Consider the following 22,621-nt stretch of genomic DNA (forward strand, 5'->3'; position numbering starts at 1 on the left):
ACTACAATGAGATATCACTTCATACCTATTAGGATGACTCATCAAAAAATTATAATAATAATAACAAGTGTTGTTGAAGATGTGGAGAAATCAAAAGTCTTGCACACTATTGGTGGAAATGTAAAATGGTGCCACAGTTAAAGGAAACACTATGGAGATTCCTCAAGAAAATAAAAAATAGAACTGCACCTAGATCCAACAATCCTACTTTTACATAACCACAGGAAATGAAATCAAAATCTCAGATATCTGTATTTCCATGTCCATTGTAACAGTATTCTTAATACTCAAAATATGGAAACAATCCAAGTGTTCATAGGCAGATGAATAAAGAAAATGTTTACATATTTATGTATATGTACTACTATATATATGTATATATAAATATACACATTTATATATATGTACTACTACAACAGAAGTATAAGTAATGAGTAGCATTCATATTTAAATACCTATATTTTGTTGAATAGGATTTTAAAATACATGTTAATAGACAGTAGGCATATTGCGTTAATCAAATATACTTAGAGCACAAGAAGAGTTTTGCCAAAGCCTTTAATATATACTCAGCATAAAAAACGTACAAAATGTGTAATCCTATACTTGAATTTTTGAGACTAAAATCTAATGATTTAGTCTTGTTTTGTAGAATCATTTTATAGTAAATTATATTTTGGGTCAATAAACAGGTGTATCTAATATTTTTTTAAAAAACAACAGTTAAGTGAGTTTTATTTACCTTAACTTTTGATTCCATTTTAATAGATTTTTCACTGTATTTCATAAAATTGTTTTTGTTCACTACAATTTAGGGGCAATTTACACAATTCTGAAGTGTTAGTTTCTTAGCAATAGGAAAACCGGGGAGATGAAACTAGCTTTACTTTGTGCTTTATCTCCTACATATAATTTCCTCTGATTTAGAGACAGTTATATCTAGAGAAAAAGATAATCCCATATGGTTTTGATGTGGAAGAAAACACCGCAGATGTCTCTGCTTCTGAGATGTTCCATGTTCACAAGTTCAGGTCATGAACCTGTGGCTAAATATTCCAGATATGGAGTAAGACTGTATAGCAATAGCTGTAAAATCTTGGACAAAACAAATTTATACTCCCTAAGCCTTAGTAGTTTCCTTACTGGTAAATGAAAGATAATAATAATAATAATAATAATAATAATGTTTAGATTACATGGGATAATGATTATAAGGTATTTACAGAGACTGGAGTATATTTAGTGGGGAATTACTGTTTGTGTCATTATTCTAATAGGTCATGGGCTGTCATGATCATCGGTAGACAAGTACTTCAATACAAAAGTCTTTCAAATATTATGCTTACGTAGGTCTATGTTCTACTTCTGTTTTTGAAATGAACTCCAAATTATTTCATTTTTTGTTCATTTCTTTTTTTTGGTGTGTTTGTGTATTTGTTGTTTTACATTCACTCATCAAACATGTTTTGGTCTTCAATCACAATTGTTTTTATTATGGTAAGAATATTTATTATTTACTTATTTATTATTTATTATTTTTTTTTATGGTAAGAATATTTAAAATGAGATCTACCCTCTTAAGCTTTAAAGTGTACAATCCTGTGTTAACTGTAGGTACAAACATTGTACAGCAATCTCTAGAATTTATTCATCTTGCATAACTGAAACTTTATACCCATTGAGTAACAACTTCCCAACGCCCCCACTCCCTGCCAGCCACTGGCATCCAATTTTATGCTCTCTGTTTCTATGGGCTTGACTATTTTAGATACCTCATATAAGTGAAGTCATGCAGAATGAAGTGGGGCTTTTTTAGGACTGTGGCTTTTAAAATCTTGCCAAATGCAACAACATGGATAAACCCGGAGGACATTATGCTGAGTGAACTAAGCCAGACATAGAAGGACAGATGCTGCATGAGTCCAGGTTATTTCTTAAGCACACACAATGTGCCAGGTATTCTTAGAGGGGCAGATGTCATGCCTGGAATAAATAAAAAATTCCTTCTCTAATGGTGCTCCTGGGCAAAAGGTGGCTAGGGGCATATAAGCAGTATTAGCGTGCAGTGGATGTTTCCTAATTAGGTAAGAGATTGAAAACTGGGCAAGTTAAAAATACAGAGAAAGTAATTTGTGCATATTTACAGCAGAACTAAGAACTATGTCTTAGTTTTAAATGTTTATATAAATATTCACCTACTATGGATGTGGAGGTAATATAAACAAACACACTTATATAGAGATCAGTTTTTAAAGAGTTTCATAGTTCTTTAAACAACCTAATGAATTTGTGTGTTTAGTTGTGCATTATTTCATCAAAATTTTACATTGTGTTCTATAGAAGTCAATTTAAAAGACATTTAAAGGGGACCAAAATTGGGTTCAACTTTAGGAATATATTGAATGTGACTGAGACATAATAGAATAAAATATGTACCATAAACATAGATGATGTGTATGAAAAAGAACATTGTTCGAAGATCTTTTTTTGATACTGAATCATTTTATGTTTAGATTCTATTATCTTGTGCTCAAACTCATTTGTTGAGTAATCTTTTAATGTAAGAAGTAATAGCTATGTTTAGATAAAAAATGCTCACTGATGTTTTATTTAGTGTTCATTTGTGCTTTGTCTTGTTTCATTTTGCTCTATTTTGCTATCATGATTCATTAGAATTGGAGCAATTAAATATTAATCATTAATTTATGTAATATACAAATTGAGAACTTGAAAATTGATAGCTTTCAGTCACACAAAAGTTATCTGTGCTTTGTTATGTTTCTTGAATGTGTGATCACTTTATGTTTTGGTTTCATATCCCATTTGGTAGTAATTTAGGTAGGCAGGCATGTCACCAAGCAGATTTATTTAATGAGCAAACTTACATTCTAGCCGATGCTGTATTAGAGAAGAACAGCTTAGCCAGTGATGCAAAAGGAGGATGCAGGGTCTTATTGATTCTTGGCAGGCAGTTTTCTTACATAACCACAAAGTAAAGACGAATTTGGAATTAAAATTTTAAAATATATATCTAATCATTCTTAACTCACCTATGTAAGTAAAACAAACTTAATACGTTTGAACCAAGCACTTAAAGTAGGAAATTAGTCTGTTTATAGTCTATAGTGGGCAAGAAAGAGAAAGTAACAGGTCTCTCTTTAGTCTCAAGGCTGAACAGTCTTACTGTCTAGTTGTTCTTTATGAAGAGATGGTTGGAACAAATATCCTATCAGTGACTCCTCTTGGATCTTGATTTGAATGCTTCTCGGTGACATCTTTAGTTGTTAGTGCCACGGGTATGGAAGACTCTGACAGTTGTCGAACCAATATCCATTCTCCCTTCTGCCTTAGTAACATTGTGCCCATCTGAAAGACTACACTTTGTTGCCTTGCCGCAAATTGGGATAGTCAAGTAGATATAAGTGGATATTAGTAACTATAGCTCCTAAAAGAGCAGAAGTTCAACTGTGAGTGTCTTCCTCTTTATCCCCTTTCATTCTTCTAAGATGTTGGTCCAGCACCTACCTAATGATAGTCTAATTCCTTTGAGGGGAAAGCCATGAGCTAAGAACGGCAGATAAAAGGACAGAAGACACCTGTGTCCCTGGGACTTCTAGAGCTACTAGAAGTCTTCAATATCCTATCTTCAGATTAATTTTATGTGAGACAAAATAAACCTATAATATATTGAAATGATTGAAGCCCTCTAATATTAGCAGCCAAATATAATTCCTAACCAATACACAGGAGAAACACTGAGATTAATTTAGCCTCAAAGCATTATTAATTGAGTAAATAAGAAAGCTGATTCAGGTAGGCATACCATTTCATTGTGCTTAATACCTACAGTACAGAAACTTGAACTATGCACTTGAACCTAGTTGCCCAGATATAGGGATATTTTGTGGTACAGATAAGCAAATATTACTAATTTTGGTTTAAAAGTGAAAATACCATTATTTCTGCCTGAAAAAGATTAAAACATGTCTTAAATTAGAAACTACCAATATTTTTCATATTCATGTGTAATTCCTGTTAATATATTTTTCAGGCATTTTTTCCATGTAATTTGGGTTTTGCATTATTTGTAAACAGACATTCTCAATTAACAGGTATACCTAGGTCTTTTTTCTTGTCAAAGGACATAGATAGTTGTGAGATCACAGCAGACATTATACGGGTCTCTGTCCATAGTTCCTGGCACAGAGCTCCTAAAATCCTTATAAATTCCAAAGGGATAAGAGCAGCGGGAGCACCTTTTGTTCTAATGAGACAACTCTGGGGTAGGAGTTGTTCCTCAAAAAAGACCAAGCATGATTAGAAGCTTGACATTTTTAGTCCCCAACCCCCTTCTTTAGGAAGGGATAAGCAACCAAAAACGAAGTTAGTAATTGATCATGCTATGTGAGTAGGCCTCTATGAAATTGAAATAGTGCAGAGAGCATCTGTATTGGTGAATGCATGGGGTGCTGGGAGAGTGGCACATCTGGAGAGGGTGTGGAAGCTCCAAGCCCCTGTCCTCAGACCTTGCCCTATGTGTCTCCTCCATCTGGAAGTTCATCTGTACTCTTTATCATACCCTTTACTAAACTGTAAGTGTTTTCCTGAACTAGCAGATTGATTGAATGCAAGAAAGCATTGTTGGAACCTCAGATCTAGAGCTGGTTGGTCAGAAACACAGGCGACAACCTGGGTTTTCAACTGGCATCTGAAGTAGGGGTGGGGAGAAGTCCTGTGGGACTGAGCCCCCTCTGGATAGATAATGTCGGAATTAAGTTGAATTCTTGGACACCATGTCAGTGTCCTAGAAATAGTTGTTGATGTGGGGGAAGCCTCCACATATTTGGTGACCAGAAGTGTCAAAAATGAAGGGTTGTTTGAGTAGTCAAGGAGATTCACGGGAGAGAAACAAACGGTAGGGAAGAACTGGGTTTTTCCCTACTCAGGAAGGAAAAATATGAGTTTTTCCCTTGCAGTCATGTATTAGTTTCCTCTAGCTGCTGTAACATATTACCATGATCTTGTGACTTCAAACAGTAGAAATTTACTCTCACAGTACTGGAGGCCAGATCTCTGATGTTCAGCGTCACTGGACCAAAATTAAAGTGTTGGCAGTGTTGTGCTACCCCTGTGGGCCCTAGAGGACAATCTGTTCCATGCTTCCTCCAGCTTCTGGTGGCTTGCTTTGTAGCCGCATTACTCCATCTCTGTTTTGGTGGTAACATTGTCTTCTCCTCTGCCATCTGCCTCTCTCTTATACGGACACTTGTAATTGGATTTGTAGCCCACCTGGAGAATCTAGCAAAATCTGTCTGCATCAAGATCCTTAATTCTATGTGCAGACACTTCTCCTTATAAGGAAATATTTACAGGTTCCAAGGATTGGATTGTATGTGTATATATGTTTCCTAATTTTATCAGTTCCCTTGGGTAGAACTTTAGGTCTCTGATTTTTTTCAGTTAATGGAAACAACAATAAAAATAGCACACATACACACACATACTCACACACACATCCACATCTTTCTTTTTGCTAAATCAAAGGATCTGAACATTGGCTAATCAAAAGATTTGAACATCAAAATGCCAAAATACATTATCAGAAAGCCCTTCAAAATTTTATTACTGTACATTCAGTAGTGGGCAGAATAATTCTTTTAAATTTTTGCTAATCTGCTAGAGCAAACATTTCATTTAATTTTTTTATCACTTAAGGTGAAAAAAGTTCTTATGTAAACTATCTATATACATCCTTTTCTCATTTTACTATGAAGCTGTTCTTCCTTTAACTTAAATGCAAGACTACTTGTAATAGGGAAATTAACCCTCTTTTGGTTATATATAGAAGTGTATTTTCCTATTTGTTGTTTCACATTTATTGTGTTTTTATTTATAGTATATGATTTTTTCATTTCCTTTACTGAAAGATTATAGAAATAACCATCTATATTTAATATGACAATTAAAATCTGTCACATTTTTAGGTATTGTGTTAACCAATAATATGATAAACAAACCTCATCTCTTCCCTGTTCTTCCCTGATCCTTATTAATATTTTCTTGATCTGTGCTTATTGTCTTTCCATGAATTCTGCTGTTTCAGGTATTGCAAACTCAGGAACTTTGTCAATGTTATTTTATCCAAGTCAATCCAGATTTTCTGGAGAGAATAAGGACACGAGAGAGGTATGCAAAGCAAAAGGTAGAGTAGGTAGTGGCCTGAGCCTAGGGGTAGAAAGAGAGTCTGAGGTATAAACAGACTTGTGACCATATGCCTTTCCCAGCTCCATTTCTCACATATTGGCTGAGTCTGTGAGCAAATTGATTTGCTTTTTCTACATTTATCCCTCCAAGCACTTAGGTTTTAGCTTCTTCCCCCTTCTAAACTGGTTTTCAATCTATCTGCTTTCCAAATTCCAAAATGTGTTTTAAGACCTGATCTGCTATTATTTTACTCTGTCTTTAGTCTTCCACCTTATAAATTTATACCTTTTTAAAAATTCTTACTGTCCTTTTAGCAAAACGTCAGTAGGGAGGAAAATAGACACTTGTTCAATAGACCATATTTTCAAAAATCTCCATCTTTTTTTACTCCAATCAGGCTTTTGCCCCAGGCACTTCACTGAAATAATTCTTGTTACAACTAGAAAGTTTTCTCTCACTGTATCTAATGGCTGATTCTCTGTCCTTTCCTTACTTTACCTCCAGTAGCATTAGATTCTTATCACATCCTCTTTCTTGAAACATTGCTTCACTTGTCTTTAAGGACAATGTTCTCTGTTGCTTTCTTTTCTAAAACTGGCTGTTTCTCTCAGTCTCCTATTCTGATTCCTTGTCCTCTTCCTGACCACTAAGTCTTCAAATGCTATGTGTGCTATCCTATTTTTCTCTTTTATGTTTTCATATCTCTATAGGTGGTTTTATATGATTTAAATACTACCCGTATCCTCTTATGTGTTGATGGCATCATATTTATAACTCCACCTCGAACTTCCCTGTAACTCTTAAATATTTTCTTATATTTTTGTTTATATGCATGATGGACACCCTGAGCTTGACATGCTTGGTATGCTTGATTTTCCCCCCACCGAAGCAAGCAGGCTTATTCTTCAGTCTCTTATCTTAGTGACAGTCTAAGACTATTTATCTACTTGGTCAAGCCAAAAATTTTGGAGGCATACTCTCTTGACCCTCGTGTCTGATCCATGCAGATCTTACAAGTTTAACCTTTATACTGTATCCATCACTCAACCACTTTTTTTTTTTTTTCATTTCTAACACTACTAACCTAGTCCAAGTCGTTATCATTTCTCACTTCTTCAGTCTATTTTCTTCTTAACATCCAGGGAAATCTGAAAGAAAAAATTAAAGAACAAAAGAAGAAAGGAAGGAGAGATTGATGGGAAGGAAAGGGAAGGAAGGGAAGGGAAGGGGAGGGAAGGGAAGGGAAGGGAAGGGAAGGGAAGGGACCAATTCTTGCCATTTTCCTGCTTAAAATATTCTTCTCTTAAGGGGTGCCTGGTGGCTTAGGTCATGATCTCAGGCTCCTGGGATGGAGCCCAAGTAGGGCTCCCTGCTCAGTGGAGGGGTCTGCTTGTCCCTCCTCTTCTGCTCCTCCCCCTGTTCTTCCCTCTGCTCATGCTTGCACTCTCTCTCTTTCTCTCTCAAATAAATAATGAAATATTTTAAAAAGTATTCTTCCATTACATGACCTTCCATGTCTCATGTGATTTTTACTCCTGCCTACCTCTCAGAATTCATTTTTTATCATTCTCTCTCAGTCATTGTTCTTTATCCTCAAAAGCCTAGATTCCCCCCCCCCCCGAATACATCCAGTTTATTCTTTTTTGGGCTGTGGTGGAGGCATTTCCATTTTTATTTCTCCAGTTTTTCATATGGTCTGCTCCTTCACATCATCCTGGCATGCAACGGATGCTCAACAAATACGTGTTGCATGAATGATATTCAGTGTAATTCTCAGTTTCTATCTTCCAAAGTGAGATAATCACATCAATTTTCTTTAGAAGATGCTTAGTTAAAGGGAAATTGCTTGAAACTTCTGCCAAAGAATTATCAGTTTGTAAAACAGAAAGTCATTTTCACTTTCTAAAAAAAAAAAAAATTCTTTAGGTTTCTTTTTTTTAAATGTATAAGATATACAAAATATCTTTCACTACTAGTTTAAGAAAAAAGGAGCTAAAATATTAAACTATAATTTAAAAAGAGATGGAGGTATATTAAATCAAAAACTGAGTTTTGTGCTTTTTTCTAAAGTAGGTTGTGTTCATAATTACATTATTTAATATAGAGATATTTATATTTATCTAAAGAGAGAGCAGACTAAGGACAAGGAGAGCTTTTCTGTCTGGTCCAGTGTTTCTCAGCCTCCGCATGCACTGTAGATATTTGGGTTAGGTAATTCTTTGCTGTGAGTGGCTGCTGTGTTCATTGTCAAGTGCTTAACACCATTGCTGGCTTCTACCATCAATGCCATTAGCAACTCTTACCCCAAGTCACGCAACTAAAACTTCTTCAGACATTGCCAAATGTAGCCTGAGGGTGAAATCTCCCCATTCTCCAGAAGTACTGGCTTAATTTAAGTAATTTCTTAAGGCCTTCTTCAGCAGCGGTGTTACACCATTCTAACCCATATGGTTAACACTTAGAAAGACAGTTTAAACTTGATGCTGTTTTGACAACCAAAATATCTGCAGACACTGATGAATATCCTCTGGAGGGCAAAATCACCTAATTTGAGAACCAATGATCTAGTATGTATGCAAAAAAATAGTTTACATTTATTGCTCTAACAAATAAAATGAAAAAGTAAGAGCAAATAAACTCCACTGACCTATGTGCTTTGAATTCATCAGTAATATCAATCTTTTCTATTAATTAATACTTTCAGATCTTTAAGTAAGAGCTTTTTAGAATGGAAATGACCCTAAGGAGGATATAGTTCAGCTCTCTCTTTTTATAGGTTGAGGAATTGAAGCAACTACAATAAAATGTTTATGCAAGATCACATGGAGAACTGTTTCTTAAAAAAATAATGTTTAATATAATTGAAAGAAGATAATTTCATTTATAAAAAGTAGCAAAAATTTAAACAAAATACATAAACTTATAAAAGAACAGACATTCTTTTGAGAAAGATGGAACTATATCAAGGGCTAACATTATTATTTGGATTAAACTTTTAATATAGTTTAGAAATTCCTCTCAGCTAAAGTAATAAATTTTCATCTAATAAAAGGACATCAGTATTTCAAGTGATACCAACTTTTTGGTTTTTATTAACCAATCCTAAGAGAAATTTGTTACATTTATTAAATATTTTCATGTTAGTATGCACAACATTGCTTTGAATAAAAACAAAAGGCATAACATTTAAAACACTACTTATTTGATTAAAAAGCTAAATTAATGATATTAATACGTTCTTTCCAGATATCAAACTTGATATAAAGTAGAGTTTGAACGTGTTGAATGACTTAATTGTATGATGCATGTCTTCGATTCTTGAGTGTCACTTCTTTCTACCAGGATTTACTAAAGACCTGAATAACAATGTCTAAGTTTACACTTTCTGGAAAGAATTTACATGCCAATATCTTTTCTTGAGTATAGAGGTTTTCACATATTTTAGACTTCATAAGTGGGTTTGATAATCTATTATGTAAGGTGGTAAGTCAGAAGTGTATCAGTTTTTATTGAAAGAACCATCTTTTGTGGGTGTGGCCCTCAGAGTTGCTGGCAAAATTCAAGCAGCGTGCATTTATTTATTTATTTATTTAACTCAATAAATTGATTTGCTGCTGCTACAAAACTTGCCCTATAATGATCAAAGAGGTTCAGATCAAGGAACATGGCTAATACCTCAGACTGAAATATTTTAAGATTGGCTATAATCTGGCCTCTAATTTGACCAAAGAAAAGCCTCCATAATGTTCATGTGAAACCTTTGATTTTGGACTGATCTCCCTTCACTTTCAAGGCTTTAATTAAAGTGAATTAGCTATAAAAGGTAACTAAATTAATTACTAGGTGAAACTGTTCTGTCATTTTAATTTGAACTTTATTATTTTCTTTTTGTTTTATTTTAGTTTTGGTAGAGTTTTCATGGAACACCTTCCTCCCCTCCCCCCAGCAGGAATTACGCAAGAGATTCAAAAGCTTTTTTGAGGAAACTCCTGGCTCATGATGATAAAACTGTCTTCAGCATATAAGATGCTTATCTATTTTAAATTAACTGGATATATATCACAGCAGGGCCACATGTATCCTAGTTCATCTCAAAGCTATTGTAAAATAAGTGAGGAAAAAGCCAAACTAAAATGCATTGTATTTTATATCACTTGAGATTGAAATCTGATCTGTCAGGAGATTCATCCAGATAGTTTTGACTCTTGTAGTGGTATGAAAATACAGGTCTAGCAGAAATAGTAGCATAAAGTGATTTGTGTTAAGCTTATAAAACATGGTCCATAGCATATTAAAGGATAATGATGTATAGGTGACTACTGTGAAACCTCTTATATTATTCTTGCTGGTTTCTCGGAAAGATGAAGAGAAGCAGCCAGTCCAGTGGTTGTGTTTAAGAGCTGGTAGCACAAAGATTTAGTGGTAGAGCTGAGTTTAATACCAATATCCTATAACCATTTCTACATTTTTACTTCTGCAACTGTATGTACTATTAACAACTAACAATTTTACAGTGCCTAAGACAACTTGGAAGTCAAGTTTAAAACCTACAAATGAAGGAATGGGCAAAATCAGGCTGCCTCAACACCACAAATCATCAAGTATTTGTTGAATGTTATGAGGCACGCTGTACCACCTAAGCAACATGATGAAAAGGATACATTGATCTGGCTAACACAGTGACAGCAGCGTATCTAACATGGTAAAGGATGATTGTAAATGAAATCCCCAAATCCACCTTTGGAATTCAGGAAGCTTAAGCTGAAAAGTAAAACAATATTATTGCATGTTTTTGCTTTATTTCAGAGTATTATATCTGGCAATTCCTTTCCTTCAGTTTGAATTTGTTTCTCTGATTGTGTCTTGCTTGCTAATGTGATACCGCACTAATTTATATGGTAAGGCTCCAAGCTGCATTCTCTGTGATCCCGCAGCATCATTACAGCTCAAAACTGCTCATCATTATTCATGCTAAGAAAGAACATGGCATACCGATGATTCTTGGAAAAATTTTTTTATTACTACAAACTAAGAAAACGTGGCATTGTTAATCCTAAAATTCAGGAACTGTTGATGCAGGGCATGGATGTCCTTTATATTTCAATAAATTGAAGAACAATTGCTTCCTTTTTGGTTCATTTGCTTATATACTTGGTTTTCTGTATTAGAAATATACTAACTAATTTCACTGCAGGATTTTTAAAAGCTATGTTTATGGGGCTTTATGGGTTTTTTTTTTTTCGTGGCAACCATTCAGTTACAATTTTTAGATTAAAATCATCTTGAAAACTGCAGAAACATTTGTAAAACTCTATCCCAAATAGTAAGAACATCGCTGTTGAAAGAGAGGACACCAGAAAATCCAGAAAGAAACTTGACTTTAATAGTAATATATAAATGCCACCATAAAACTATGTGTATTATTAGGCAAGACACTTAATCTTTCTGAGCCTTAATTTGCTCACCCATAAAATTGGGTTAATAATTTATCTTCCCTGGCAATCTCACAGGGCTCTTGAAGGGCTAAATGACATAATGTGTATGAAAGAGCCTTGAAAACTATAAAATGCTTTATAAATTTAAGGTAATATTATCATTAATTATTTTTTGCTAAAGATAATGTTTTTTCCTTTGGTTAACTATAGTCTGTCTTTGTTGCTATGCAAATGCAGAAACATTTTAGTAATTCCCATTCTTCTCCAAGTGAGGGAAGTAAATACATTAATAAATAACAGCATGTTTTATGAAGTTGTGAGCATCTGTATCTTTATTAAGAAAAAACAACCACATGTGCTTAGCATTTGTCCATCAAACAGAATTATTCTAGAAGTACAATATAACTTTTTAATTGAATTTCAGGCTGGGCCACAGGACTTCTTCAATGGATTCATTTTCCCTCTTTCTATAATAAGCTTTCCAAATGTGTCAGATTATGCACAATGGCATAATACTGCTATTAATTTTGTTTTCCTATGGACTGACTTTTTGTTTGATGTTTGTTGTTTTAGAATTACTGTTTGCAAATAACAAAATCATAGAAAACATAACTGTAATATAACCAGTAATTTTATTTAAAGAGCATGGATTATTGGGTTGATAATCAAGGGTTCAATTATAATTTATTCACTTTTTCTTCTGCTCAGATTTGGTTGTTTGTAAAATCATGTGGAGTAATTATTACTATATCTTAGGGTGGTTTTTTTTATTTATTAAATGAGATAAGGTAGGTAACTTATCTGGCACATTGTAGGTTGCAAATGATTTTGGACACATTTCACTCATTGCCTTAAGAAGGTTTGCTTAAAATACACATTGCTTTCTGAGCCAAGACTTCTCCCCCCGATTTTCACTTTGGCATGGAAATATTATCAAATTACCTGTGGGGATGGGAATAATGATTTAAAATCAGTATATGTATTGATGAGAAGTGTTACATTAAAGAGAATTAGTATTAAATACCCAGAGAATTTAAAGAAAGTGAGCTCCAAAACATGAAAGAAGCTCAATACTTTTCAATTTATCTACAGAATCACCTTTCAGTTCATAATTTCTCTTAGAGAGTGAATTTCTTATTCTAACTCTGATCCACTGATATGTTGATTACTTCCTTCTGCAATTATTAAATCATTCATATACTCATGTGCATGGACCCATGATAGTCAGTGAAGTCCCCACAAGTCTTGTTCAGTGTTAGGCAGTGAAGACAGCTGGATCATACCTGTTTATTTGACCATGATGTTGACTTCTCTTCTTTTCATGTATGGTTTTGTCAGAAATTTTGATTGTACTTATTCTGTTTTCACCCTGTTAGAAAATTAGAACTAGACCTGGGGGCTATGCAGCTTTGCCCTAAGAATTGAGGTGATTCACCCAGAAGAACTTAATGGGTTAACTGAATACAAATTGAATAAATTTTTCTCATTTAGCCAGAACATAATTTGACATATATCAGGTTAATTATAGAATGTTTACTTCATTTCTTCATGTGCGTACTTTCTTAGGCTACTTCAGTATTGAACACGTTTCAGATAATTTGAATATATAATTTATTGATTCAGAAGATTATGTTTTCAGAATAGTATGAAAAATGTTTTAATAATAGAGAAAAATCTAATATTTCAAAACAATTAAATGTAAGCACATTTTTAACGAAGTCATAGAAGGAAGTTTACCACTTTGTGAATATAGTGTCTCTCTCTCCCCCCCTTTTTTTTTTAAATAGAGGCTTCAAAAATTTTCATTTGGTCTGATTTATAGAATGGTCAAACTTGAACATTAAAGTCTATGTTCTGATAAGTGTAAAGCTTTATTCTGATTTTCTAATAAGTTCAACATCAGTCTATGAACCTAGGACTCTTTCATCTGCTTAACCTAGGACTCTTTCATCTGCTCTGTGAATAGATTTGGGTAGTTTTAATGGCAAAGCAACCTCCTCTGGAGACACCTTCAAAGAGATTTTAGCATAGAGTCTGAAAGGATTTTTTTAAAGTAAATTGGATTTCTAAAATTGATAGTTGCTATTAAGTGTAAAGATGATGTAACTAATTTTAATTTATAATACGAAGGAGCTATTACAGAACATTAACATTTGAATGTTCATGTGTTTAAAAGTCTTCCAGTTGATGAGTATATGAATATATTAATTTCATATATTTCTATAATTTTTGAAATGGCCTATAATTTCACAAATGAAACTATAATCAACCATGTAATTTTTTAAAATATAAGAATATATTACTTCAGTTTCTTTAAGTTGAAGTCCCTTCTGAGAAAAAAGATATACCATACATAAAAATATAATACCTGCACACATGACATCAGTGTCCATTTAAGACTGTTTCATGTGGATTTATTCTCAAGACTGTTATTCTAAAGATGATTGTAATAATGCATTTTTACTACTAACTATTACATTTAGACTGTGCATAACAGACTAGTAAGAAACAAATATATCTACTAAAAGTAAACCATGATTTTTCTTTACTCGCACCACAACACGTCTGACACGAAATACATAGGTTTTTTCTTATACCAACAAATTCTCCATCTCTCCAGACATCATCTGGGCTGCTACAATTCAATTATGACACTATAACAAGTTAGTACAGACCCCATAGATTGATGTCTTAGTCCCATAAGACTGTATCCCATTTTAGATGCCAGTCACAAGTAGTGGATCCCCCAGGTACTGACACTTGTTGTCAACTTGGCTAAATATCGGGGTTTCCCATGTTTCCCTCCTCAGGTTGGATAATTTGCAGAAATGGCTCTCAGGACTCAGGGAAATTACTTATGTTTTCTCAGATTTTGATAAACAATATGACAATGAATACAAATGAGTAGCCAGAACAAGGCAAGGTCCAGAAGAGTTTTAAGCCAGGGGCTTCCATCTTTGGTGAGTTAGGATGTACCATCTTTCCCACACATGGCCAGAAGCTCACTGAACTTCATAGTTTATGGATTTTTATGGAGGATTCATCAGGGGGGATTGATCAATTATTAACTCAATCACCAACCCCTCTGCTCTCCCCAGAGGATTAGAGGTGGTGCTGAAATTTCCAAGCTTCTAATCAGAGCTTGATTGTTTTTTGTAACCAGCCCTCCTCTAGGTGCATACCTTGAACAAAAGATGCTCCCGCACCCCTATCACTCACGAGATTCCATGGGTTTTAGGAGCTCTGTGACAGGTACTGGCACAGAGACCAATATTTGTTTCTTACTTACTATGATTTAGTGAAGTATGTACAGTAAATATATGTGTATTTCCTTTTTTTTTTTAAGATTTATTTACTTATTTTAGAGAGAATGAGAGAAAGTGAGAGAGAGAGAGAGCACATCGTGAGCAGGGGGAGGGGCAAAGGGAGAGGGAGAGAAATCCTCCAACAGACTCCCACTGATCTCAGAGCCCAATGCTGGCAGATCCCAGGACCCTGAGATCATGACCTAAGCAGAAATCAAGAGTCCAACGCTCAACCTACTGAGCCACCCAGGTGCCCCCGTACTTTTTTTGTTGTTGTTCATTGAATAAAGGGAATATTTATGGATTGAAAATATAGGTGTATAACATAACAGCAAATGTGGTTTTAAATAGATTTCCATTAAAATTACTGAAAATTTATTTAAAGAGTTTTATTTTAAAAATATAGCATTATTTTGGCAACTACATATGTATAAGTGGCACATTTGGTTTGATAGAAATGATCAGTCTTTTTTATTAGTTTGAATACATTTGACTATAATTAATAGAAATCTTGACTCAAAAGTGGTTTCTATTCACCTTAATGCTTCTCCAACTTTCATGCACTTGAAAATGTCATGGAGATCTTGTTCAGCCCACACATATCTATAGGCAATACTTGAAGTTTCTGATTCAGTTGGTCTGGGATGGGACCCAGAATTTATATTTTTATTAATTTCTCAAGTGATGCTGATCTTGCTAACCATGGACCACGCTAAAACGGCTCTAGCTTAAACAAAAAGATATGTTAAACAGTGTGAAGGTTGGTCACACTCCAAGACATAACTGAGTCCCAGGTTAGTTTGTTTGTATTTTCCTTGCATTTCTCTACTCTGTGCTCTACCAACACATGTTGGGTTTGTTCTCAAGCAAGCTTCCCTTAGGGTCACTGTATGACTACAGAAAACAACTGAGGCAGAAAGCTTCCTTATTCAAATTCAGCAAAAAAGAGGGAAAGCTTTTCTTGAATCATGGAACACAAGGTCTTTTGTTAGAACTGATTAGACCAATATAGGCCATGCACCTATTCTGAAGGAATAAAAGTTGCCAGGGAATTACATGATCTGCTTGACTTATGCCAGTGTTCCTAGACTGAAATTACTGGTGAGGGGGTTAGGATTACCTTGACTGGCTCATACTAAGCAGGCTCATTTATGGAGCTATGGATAAGATCTGCTTTTCTAAGTCATAGGGTCTGCACTGAATGGGATAGACCATTGAACAAAATGAGGGTTCTTTTATGATAGTGGAAGAAAGGGGATGGCACTGGTCAGCCATTACTAGCAAACACTACTACCACTTTCAAATACTGACCAAGATGTGTTTACACATAAACCAATCCATAAAAAATGGAAGAAAACAGATGTGACCAATCATATCTGATTGGTAAAATAAATCTTTGATTAGATGTATTGTTTTTAAAATACATAGAATTTAAACTAAATTAAACTTTCTCTTTTATAGTTGTTTAGTGCACAGTACCCACTAACGTTTTTTTCTTTACTACATTAACCAGTGGAATTAATTTGTCTCAACTATTTTTGAAACATAAAATATTTTGAGATTGTCTTGTGTTCTTTCAAAATTAAGCTATATGATTTATTTATATTCCATTTTTAAAAAATAAGGTATAATCAATATATATTATACTCTAACACTGTATTAGTTTCAGGTTTATAACATAATGATTCTATATTTGAATATAGAGAATCGAATAGAGTGAATATGTGATTAGATAGAGCACTGGAGGAGGGTTTTTTAGTCAGAGAATCTTTAAGAATCATCTTCCTAGGTAGGGAACAGTCTCTATCCTAGTTTCAGTACATGATACTCAACATAGGGAAATACTGTAGGGTGCATATTTCCTTTTCTGTTCCCCTTGTACCTATATATACCAAGAGACTGGTAACGAACAAAAGAGCAAAATATACCTATTTAAATTTTTCTATCTGTAAAACCCCTGGGAAATTCTAAATGAGAACTATTTATTGTACTTTATAAAGCTATACTTCAATTTCATGCCCAAGTAGTGTCACTTTCATTTTTAGCTTGAAGCCATTGTAACTCGATGAAGAGACACATGGGATCACAAATTAGCTCCCCTGAGAAGATTTTCTATTTTTAGCCAGGGACTTCTGTAACTCAAAAAAAAAAAAAAAAAATCAGATTTTTTTGGTAATATTTTCTGTCTTTCCTTTCTAAGAAAGGAGTTTTTTTGTTCATTCTTTGGAAGAATAGATTTTTTTTTCGTGCAAATGAATTTTTAATTAAATCTATTAAGTCAGTCATTTTCCCCTCCATTGGTTGTCAGATGATCTTTTATTGAAATATTTTCCTTTGTAGTTGTTAACTAGCTGGTCATTCCACTGCACCACTATTGATGTCATCTATGACGTCATGAAGGTGGCGGCATTAACATTGCAGCACACAAATCGGGCAGCTTCCAGGATCTCTTTAATGGTTCCAGAGAATTCTCTGTCTAAAAATCAGTGCCTCATCTGTCAGACAATGTTGACAATCTCATCAAAAGTGATATTTCCACTGGACTTAATGTTTTTCTGCTTCTTTCTGTCTCTTGGAGGTTCCTGGAGGGCTTTGATAATCAGGGCAGAGGCAGAAAGTACCACTTCAATCTGGGCCTGTTTATTCTGAATGGTCAGTTTCACTGTAATCCTCAGATCCTTCCAATCACTGGTTGCCTTGGAGGTGTCCTAACCAAACTTTTTTGGATACAGACCCAGGGAGCTGATCTTCCAGGCCAGGGCAGATGTGGCACTGACTTCCCCACCAGTGCACCTCAGGTACCTCAGGTATAGACTTTGATCTCGTGAGGGTCAAACCTAGGCAGCATGGTGGAGGCGGTTGGTGTGAGATGAACCCAGATTTGGGAAGACAGTTGTACTTTCGTCTCCTCGGAGCTGAAGGCCAAAAATTTAGTCAATCATCTTGATTCACATAAAACTACTACAGCTTAAAAGGGTTTCAGAATTTAGCTTATAATTAAAGTGTTCCCTCTTTTAGGCTCAAAACACATCAACAAGATAAATTAAGACAACTCCTTGTCACAAAGAATTCATAATCTCTAGAAGAAACATGTAAAAACAGACATTAACCCTGAAACCTGTCCAGTGATGACATAAGACTACTCTTTTTTGTTTTTGTTTTTTAGTTTTTAGATTTTTAAAATTTGAGTATAGTTGACACATGATCTTACATTAGTTTCAGGTGTACGACAGAGTGATTCAGCTATGCTATATGTTATGCTATGCTCACCACAAGCGTAGCTACCATCTGTCACCATACAACACTATTACAGTATCATTGACTATATTCCCTATGTTGTGCCTTTTATTCCTGTGACTTATTCATCCTATAACGGAAGCCTGTATCTCCCACTCCCCTTCACTCATTTTGTCCATCCTCCCACCTCCCTTCCCTCTGGCAATCATCAGTTTGTTCTCTGTATTTGTAGGTCTATTTCTGCTTTGTGTTTGTCTCTCCATTTGTTTTATCAGGTTCCATATATGAGTGAAACCATATGGTATTTGTTTTCTTAGTCTGACTCATTTCACTTAGCATAATATGCTCTTGGCCCATCCATGTTGTCTCAAATGTCAAGATCTCAACTTATTTTTACAACTGTGTTATATATATATACATATACATATATATATATGTATATATATATATGTATATATATATAACACATCTTTATCTACTCATTTGGGTGGCTTCCATATCTTGCCTATTGTAAATAATGCTCCAGTAAACATAAGGGTGCATGTATCTTTTTGAATTAGTGGTTTTGCTTTCTTTGGGTAAATATCCACTGGTGGAATTATTGGGTCATATGATATTTCTACTTTTATTTTCTGAAGAAACTTCAAACTATTTTCAACAGTGGCTGTACAATTTACATCACCACTAGTGGTGCACAAGGGTTCCTTTTTCTTCACATCCGTGGCAACAATTGTTATTTCTTGTCTTGTTGATTTTAGTCATTCTGACAAGTTTAAGGTGACATCTTATTGTGGTCTTTGATTTGCATTTCTCTGATGATTAGTGATGTTGAGCATCTTTCAATGTATCGTTGGCCATGACTGTTCTTTATAAGAGACATATCTGAGAAGAGGCACTGGGAAGAAGCGGATCATGTAGTCTTCTTGTATAAATTGAAGTTTTAAAGGAGGTAAGCTTTTAGCTAAGTGAGAATGGTGGAGGATTTTGCTGCAGAGGCATACCAGGAAGGAGACAACATCCTACGTATATGCTCATCTTAATTTCCTCACTTGCTATTGCCATGTTAATACTATCTCTCTCATAAGTGTTATGAAATTAGAATAAAATGTAAATGTAAAACACTGTGCATAGCATATAGTAGGTGTCCAATAAATGTGAACTGTTTTTCCATTTATACTTAACTATAGTTCAGTAAATTAATGGAAAAAAATGTTCTTTTAAATAAAATTTTGCTGCTTAGTTAGTCTCTTTGTTAACATAAATTGGGTCTTTCCCGCTCCTTCTCTCCCTCTCTCTATCACTCAAAAATGAGATTTTAAACCAAGAGTTAAATCTTTAAACCAGGGAATGCATGAACCAACTACTAAGTTAATTATCTCACATACAAAGGTTTAAATAAGAAATATATTCTCAAACTCCAGTTTATCTAAATTGCTTGCTTTGATGATAATGCAGATTCCTGGGCCCTGAAGAGTCTGTTTTTATAGGACTTGTCCTCAACCTGAGGATGTGTATTTTTAGTAGGTACTATAGGAGATTCTGATGCAGGTGCTCAGTGGGCAGTACTTAAAGAGAAACACACTGAATAGATTTTGCCTCATTTTTAGCACAAAGTACTGCATCAATCTGGAAAGTGAAGCATGATATGTCTAGCATAGTGTTTCATGGATGACATTCAATACAAAAATGGGCTAGAAACTAGAGTCTCTAGATTCACTTGATCCAGACTTATAGAAGGTGTAATTATTATTTTTTTCAGCATCATAGTTAGTACATGAGATAGTCATCTGTAAGAAGTAAGCCCCTCTGAAATTAGGTTATCTTTCCTGCCACCCATAACTTCATGTCACCATTCCTATTAATTCAAATGTTCAGAACAAACTGTACTTAAATAAACTATCTACTCCCTGTTAATCAGGTATGGATAGTCAGTGAAGGTTTTAAAACTAACAGTTTCTCCCCTTTATAAACACACCTATGATCCTTCAGACTCTTCACCCCTAAAGAAAATTGCAGTATGTGCTCAAGACATGAACTAATGTTAATATGAACTTGAGTGGAGCATTAATTACAGGATAATTTATCTATCTAAAATTTTTCACTAAAGGAAAAAAATACGTGATTTTTGGTTTTTTTTTTAATTCATGTGATATTTTTAAAACCACGGTTTGATTGATAGGAATACTTCAAAATGAAATCAAATTTTGTTTTTGTAACTTAAAAAAACCCATAATTCCTTTAACATATGTCCCAAGTAAATTTACTCTAAAAAGCAAAATATGCACTGAACAGGGTATTAATCCCATACGATAGTGTCATTTCAGCAAAATTTGACAGATTCACATATTCATTTTCTTTTCTTGGAAAATTGTTGTAAAATCATCTCATACATTAAAAGAATGATTCAGGAAATGTAGTCAATTATTTTTGATGCATTATTATTTAATATTAAAATCGTATTTACCTCTTCCTTTTCTTGAGATAATTTTTTTAGTAAATTATGGGGAGAATTTTAATTATTAAATTCAGTTAACTAAATTACTCAGACAGATAATTAATTACAGCCTTAATTCAATCCTTATATTCAAACTCCAAACAGATATTCAGTTGTGTTCCAAACTTGCTGACTCAGGGAATACAAAATTTAGATTATAATTCTATCACAGTTTCACTGTATTCTCAGTGTAGAGAGAATTAGGATATGGCATGAAGGAAGTGAAACTCACTGTTTCCAGCCTAGGAATAGGGGTAATTAAGGGTGAGGTAGGTAAGTCCAATGCCTGAATCCAAATGTGTGGGAGGTGGGAAGGTGGGGAAGGAGAGGGTTAGAAATATTGAGATAATTATGAAAAGTTAGAGAACCACAGGCATAGTGACACACTTCACTGGTTTTGGGGGAGGGCTGGAAGCCTATCAAAGAACAATTCCAACATGACGTGGGTGTCTTGGTGATAGTAGGACAGGAACATGCTTAGATGAACCTGGGCCATTGTTCTTGGCTCCACTTGGCTTGCAAGTGGTATGTAAGCGACCACAAGTACCACTTGCCATATTAAGGAGCTGCAGAGGGATGACAAGTGGAATAGCAGAAGGTCAGATTCCAGTGAAAAACCCAAAATGGATCTAAATTTAGAGTCCAAAGGTCGAAGGTAAAGACCATGTTCTCCAAGGAGAAGGACCATCTGAACTTTAGTTCCTAGTGGCAAACATAGCAGCCACTGCATATTGGGCCCTCATCTATCCTCTACCTCTACATGGTTATGAAAGTCACACATCCCCTTTGTTTTGAAGGGGGTTAAAAGAAAAGGGAAATGTGAAACCTTTATGCCTACAGAATCAAAAGATCCATCTGAAGAGAAATGTTTAAATACCAAAAAGGACTATACATTATACCATGTATAACAATTACATATTATAAATAGTATCTATTTCTTAAGTGTTACTTCATTTCTCTTTCAAATTTTTTTTTCTTTTTTAAGTTTTTATTTAAATTCCCATTAGGTAATATATAGTGTAATATTAGTTTCGGTAGTAGAATTTTGTGATGCATCACTTACATGCAACACATTTCTTAAGTGTTAATTTGACATATTTTTTAAATGTTTACTAGGTGCAAAGGCTAAGCACTGAGGATGAAAGCAATGGTGTGTTTAATTGAAATATATCAGAAAAACTTGATAAGTTATTTAATAGTTTTAATAAAGAATTGTGTAAAAAACACAATTAAATGGAAGTTTTATTTTCTGTTGAAATTATTTCTTCCTTCTGTTAGCCATGGTTATGGAAACTGCTATTTTCAACTCATAATACATGACAGATAGCATACTCCCAATGTTTTCCCTTACATTAAGCAATTGGATTTAGAAAAAAATTACACATAGATAAGGCCATTACTCCTCTTACTCTATTCTCAGCAATAGCCTAATAAAATCATGTATTTAGAGGAGGAATTCAAAATATAATTTTGATTAATTTTTACTCATGTTAAAAAAAATTTTACTCATGATAGCATATAACAATTTTTGGCAAAATGATAGGAAAAATAAATAAATGCTTATAAGCCATTGATATACAAGATTACTACAAACATCACAATATGCTTTGATTTTATGAGATCTTGTCCATGAAAAGATCTATGTACAAGAGTTCTTTAATGGTTTTAATAAATCTCTGCTTTAAAGATTTATTTATTTACTTATTTTAGAGAGGGAAAGAGAGGGAAAGGAAGAGTGCGAGCATGGGGAGGGGCAGAGGGAGAGGGAGAAGGAGGAAACAGACTCCCTGCTGAGTGCAGAGCCCTAGGAGGGGCTGGATCCCATGACCCAAGGTCCAGACCTGAGTCCAAACCAAGAGTCTGATGCTCAGCTGGCTGAGCCACCCAAGTGCCCCAATAAATCTCTGCTTTAAAAGTAACCCGTTCTAGGGGCACCTTGATAGCTC

At 34.4% G+C, this 22,621-nt stretch overlaps 1 protein-coding gene and 1 pseudogene across 2 annotated transcripts in view; one reads left to right on the plus strand and one right to left on the minus strand.

Annotated features, from left to right (window-relative positions):
- Positions 1-22,621, plus strand: part of BRINP3 (BMP/retinoic acid inducible neural specific 3) — a 376,710-nt gene that overhangs the window by 59,210 nt on the left and 294,879 nt on the right. The window lies entirely within an intron of this gene.
- Positions 17,288-17,828, minus strand: LOC113268743 (60S ribosomal protein L12-like; annotated as a pseudogene).

The sequence above is a fragment of the Ursus arctos genome, unplaced genomic scaffold (genome assembly GCF_023065955.2).
Source record: "Ursus arctos isolate Adak ecotype North America unplaced genomic scaffold, UrsArc2.0 scaffold_2, whole genome shotgun sequence".
Taxonomy (NCBI): domain Eukaryota; kingdom Metazoa; phylum Chordata; class Mammalia; order Carnivora; family Ursidae; genus Ursus; species Ursus arctos.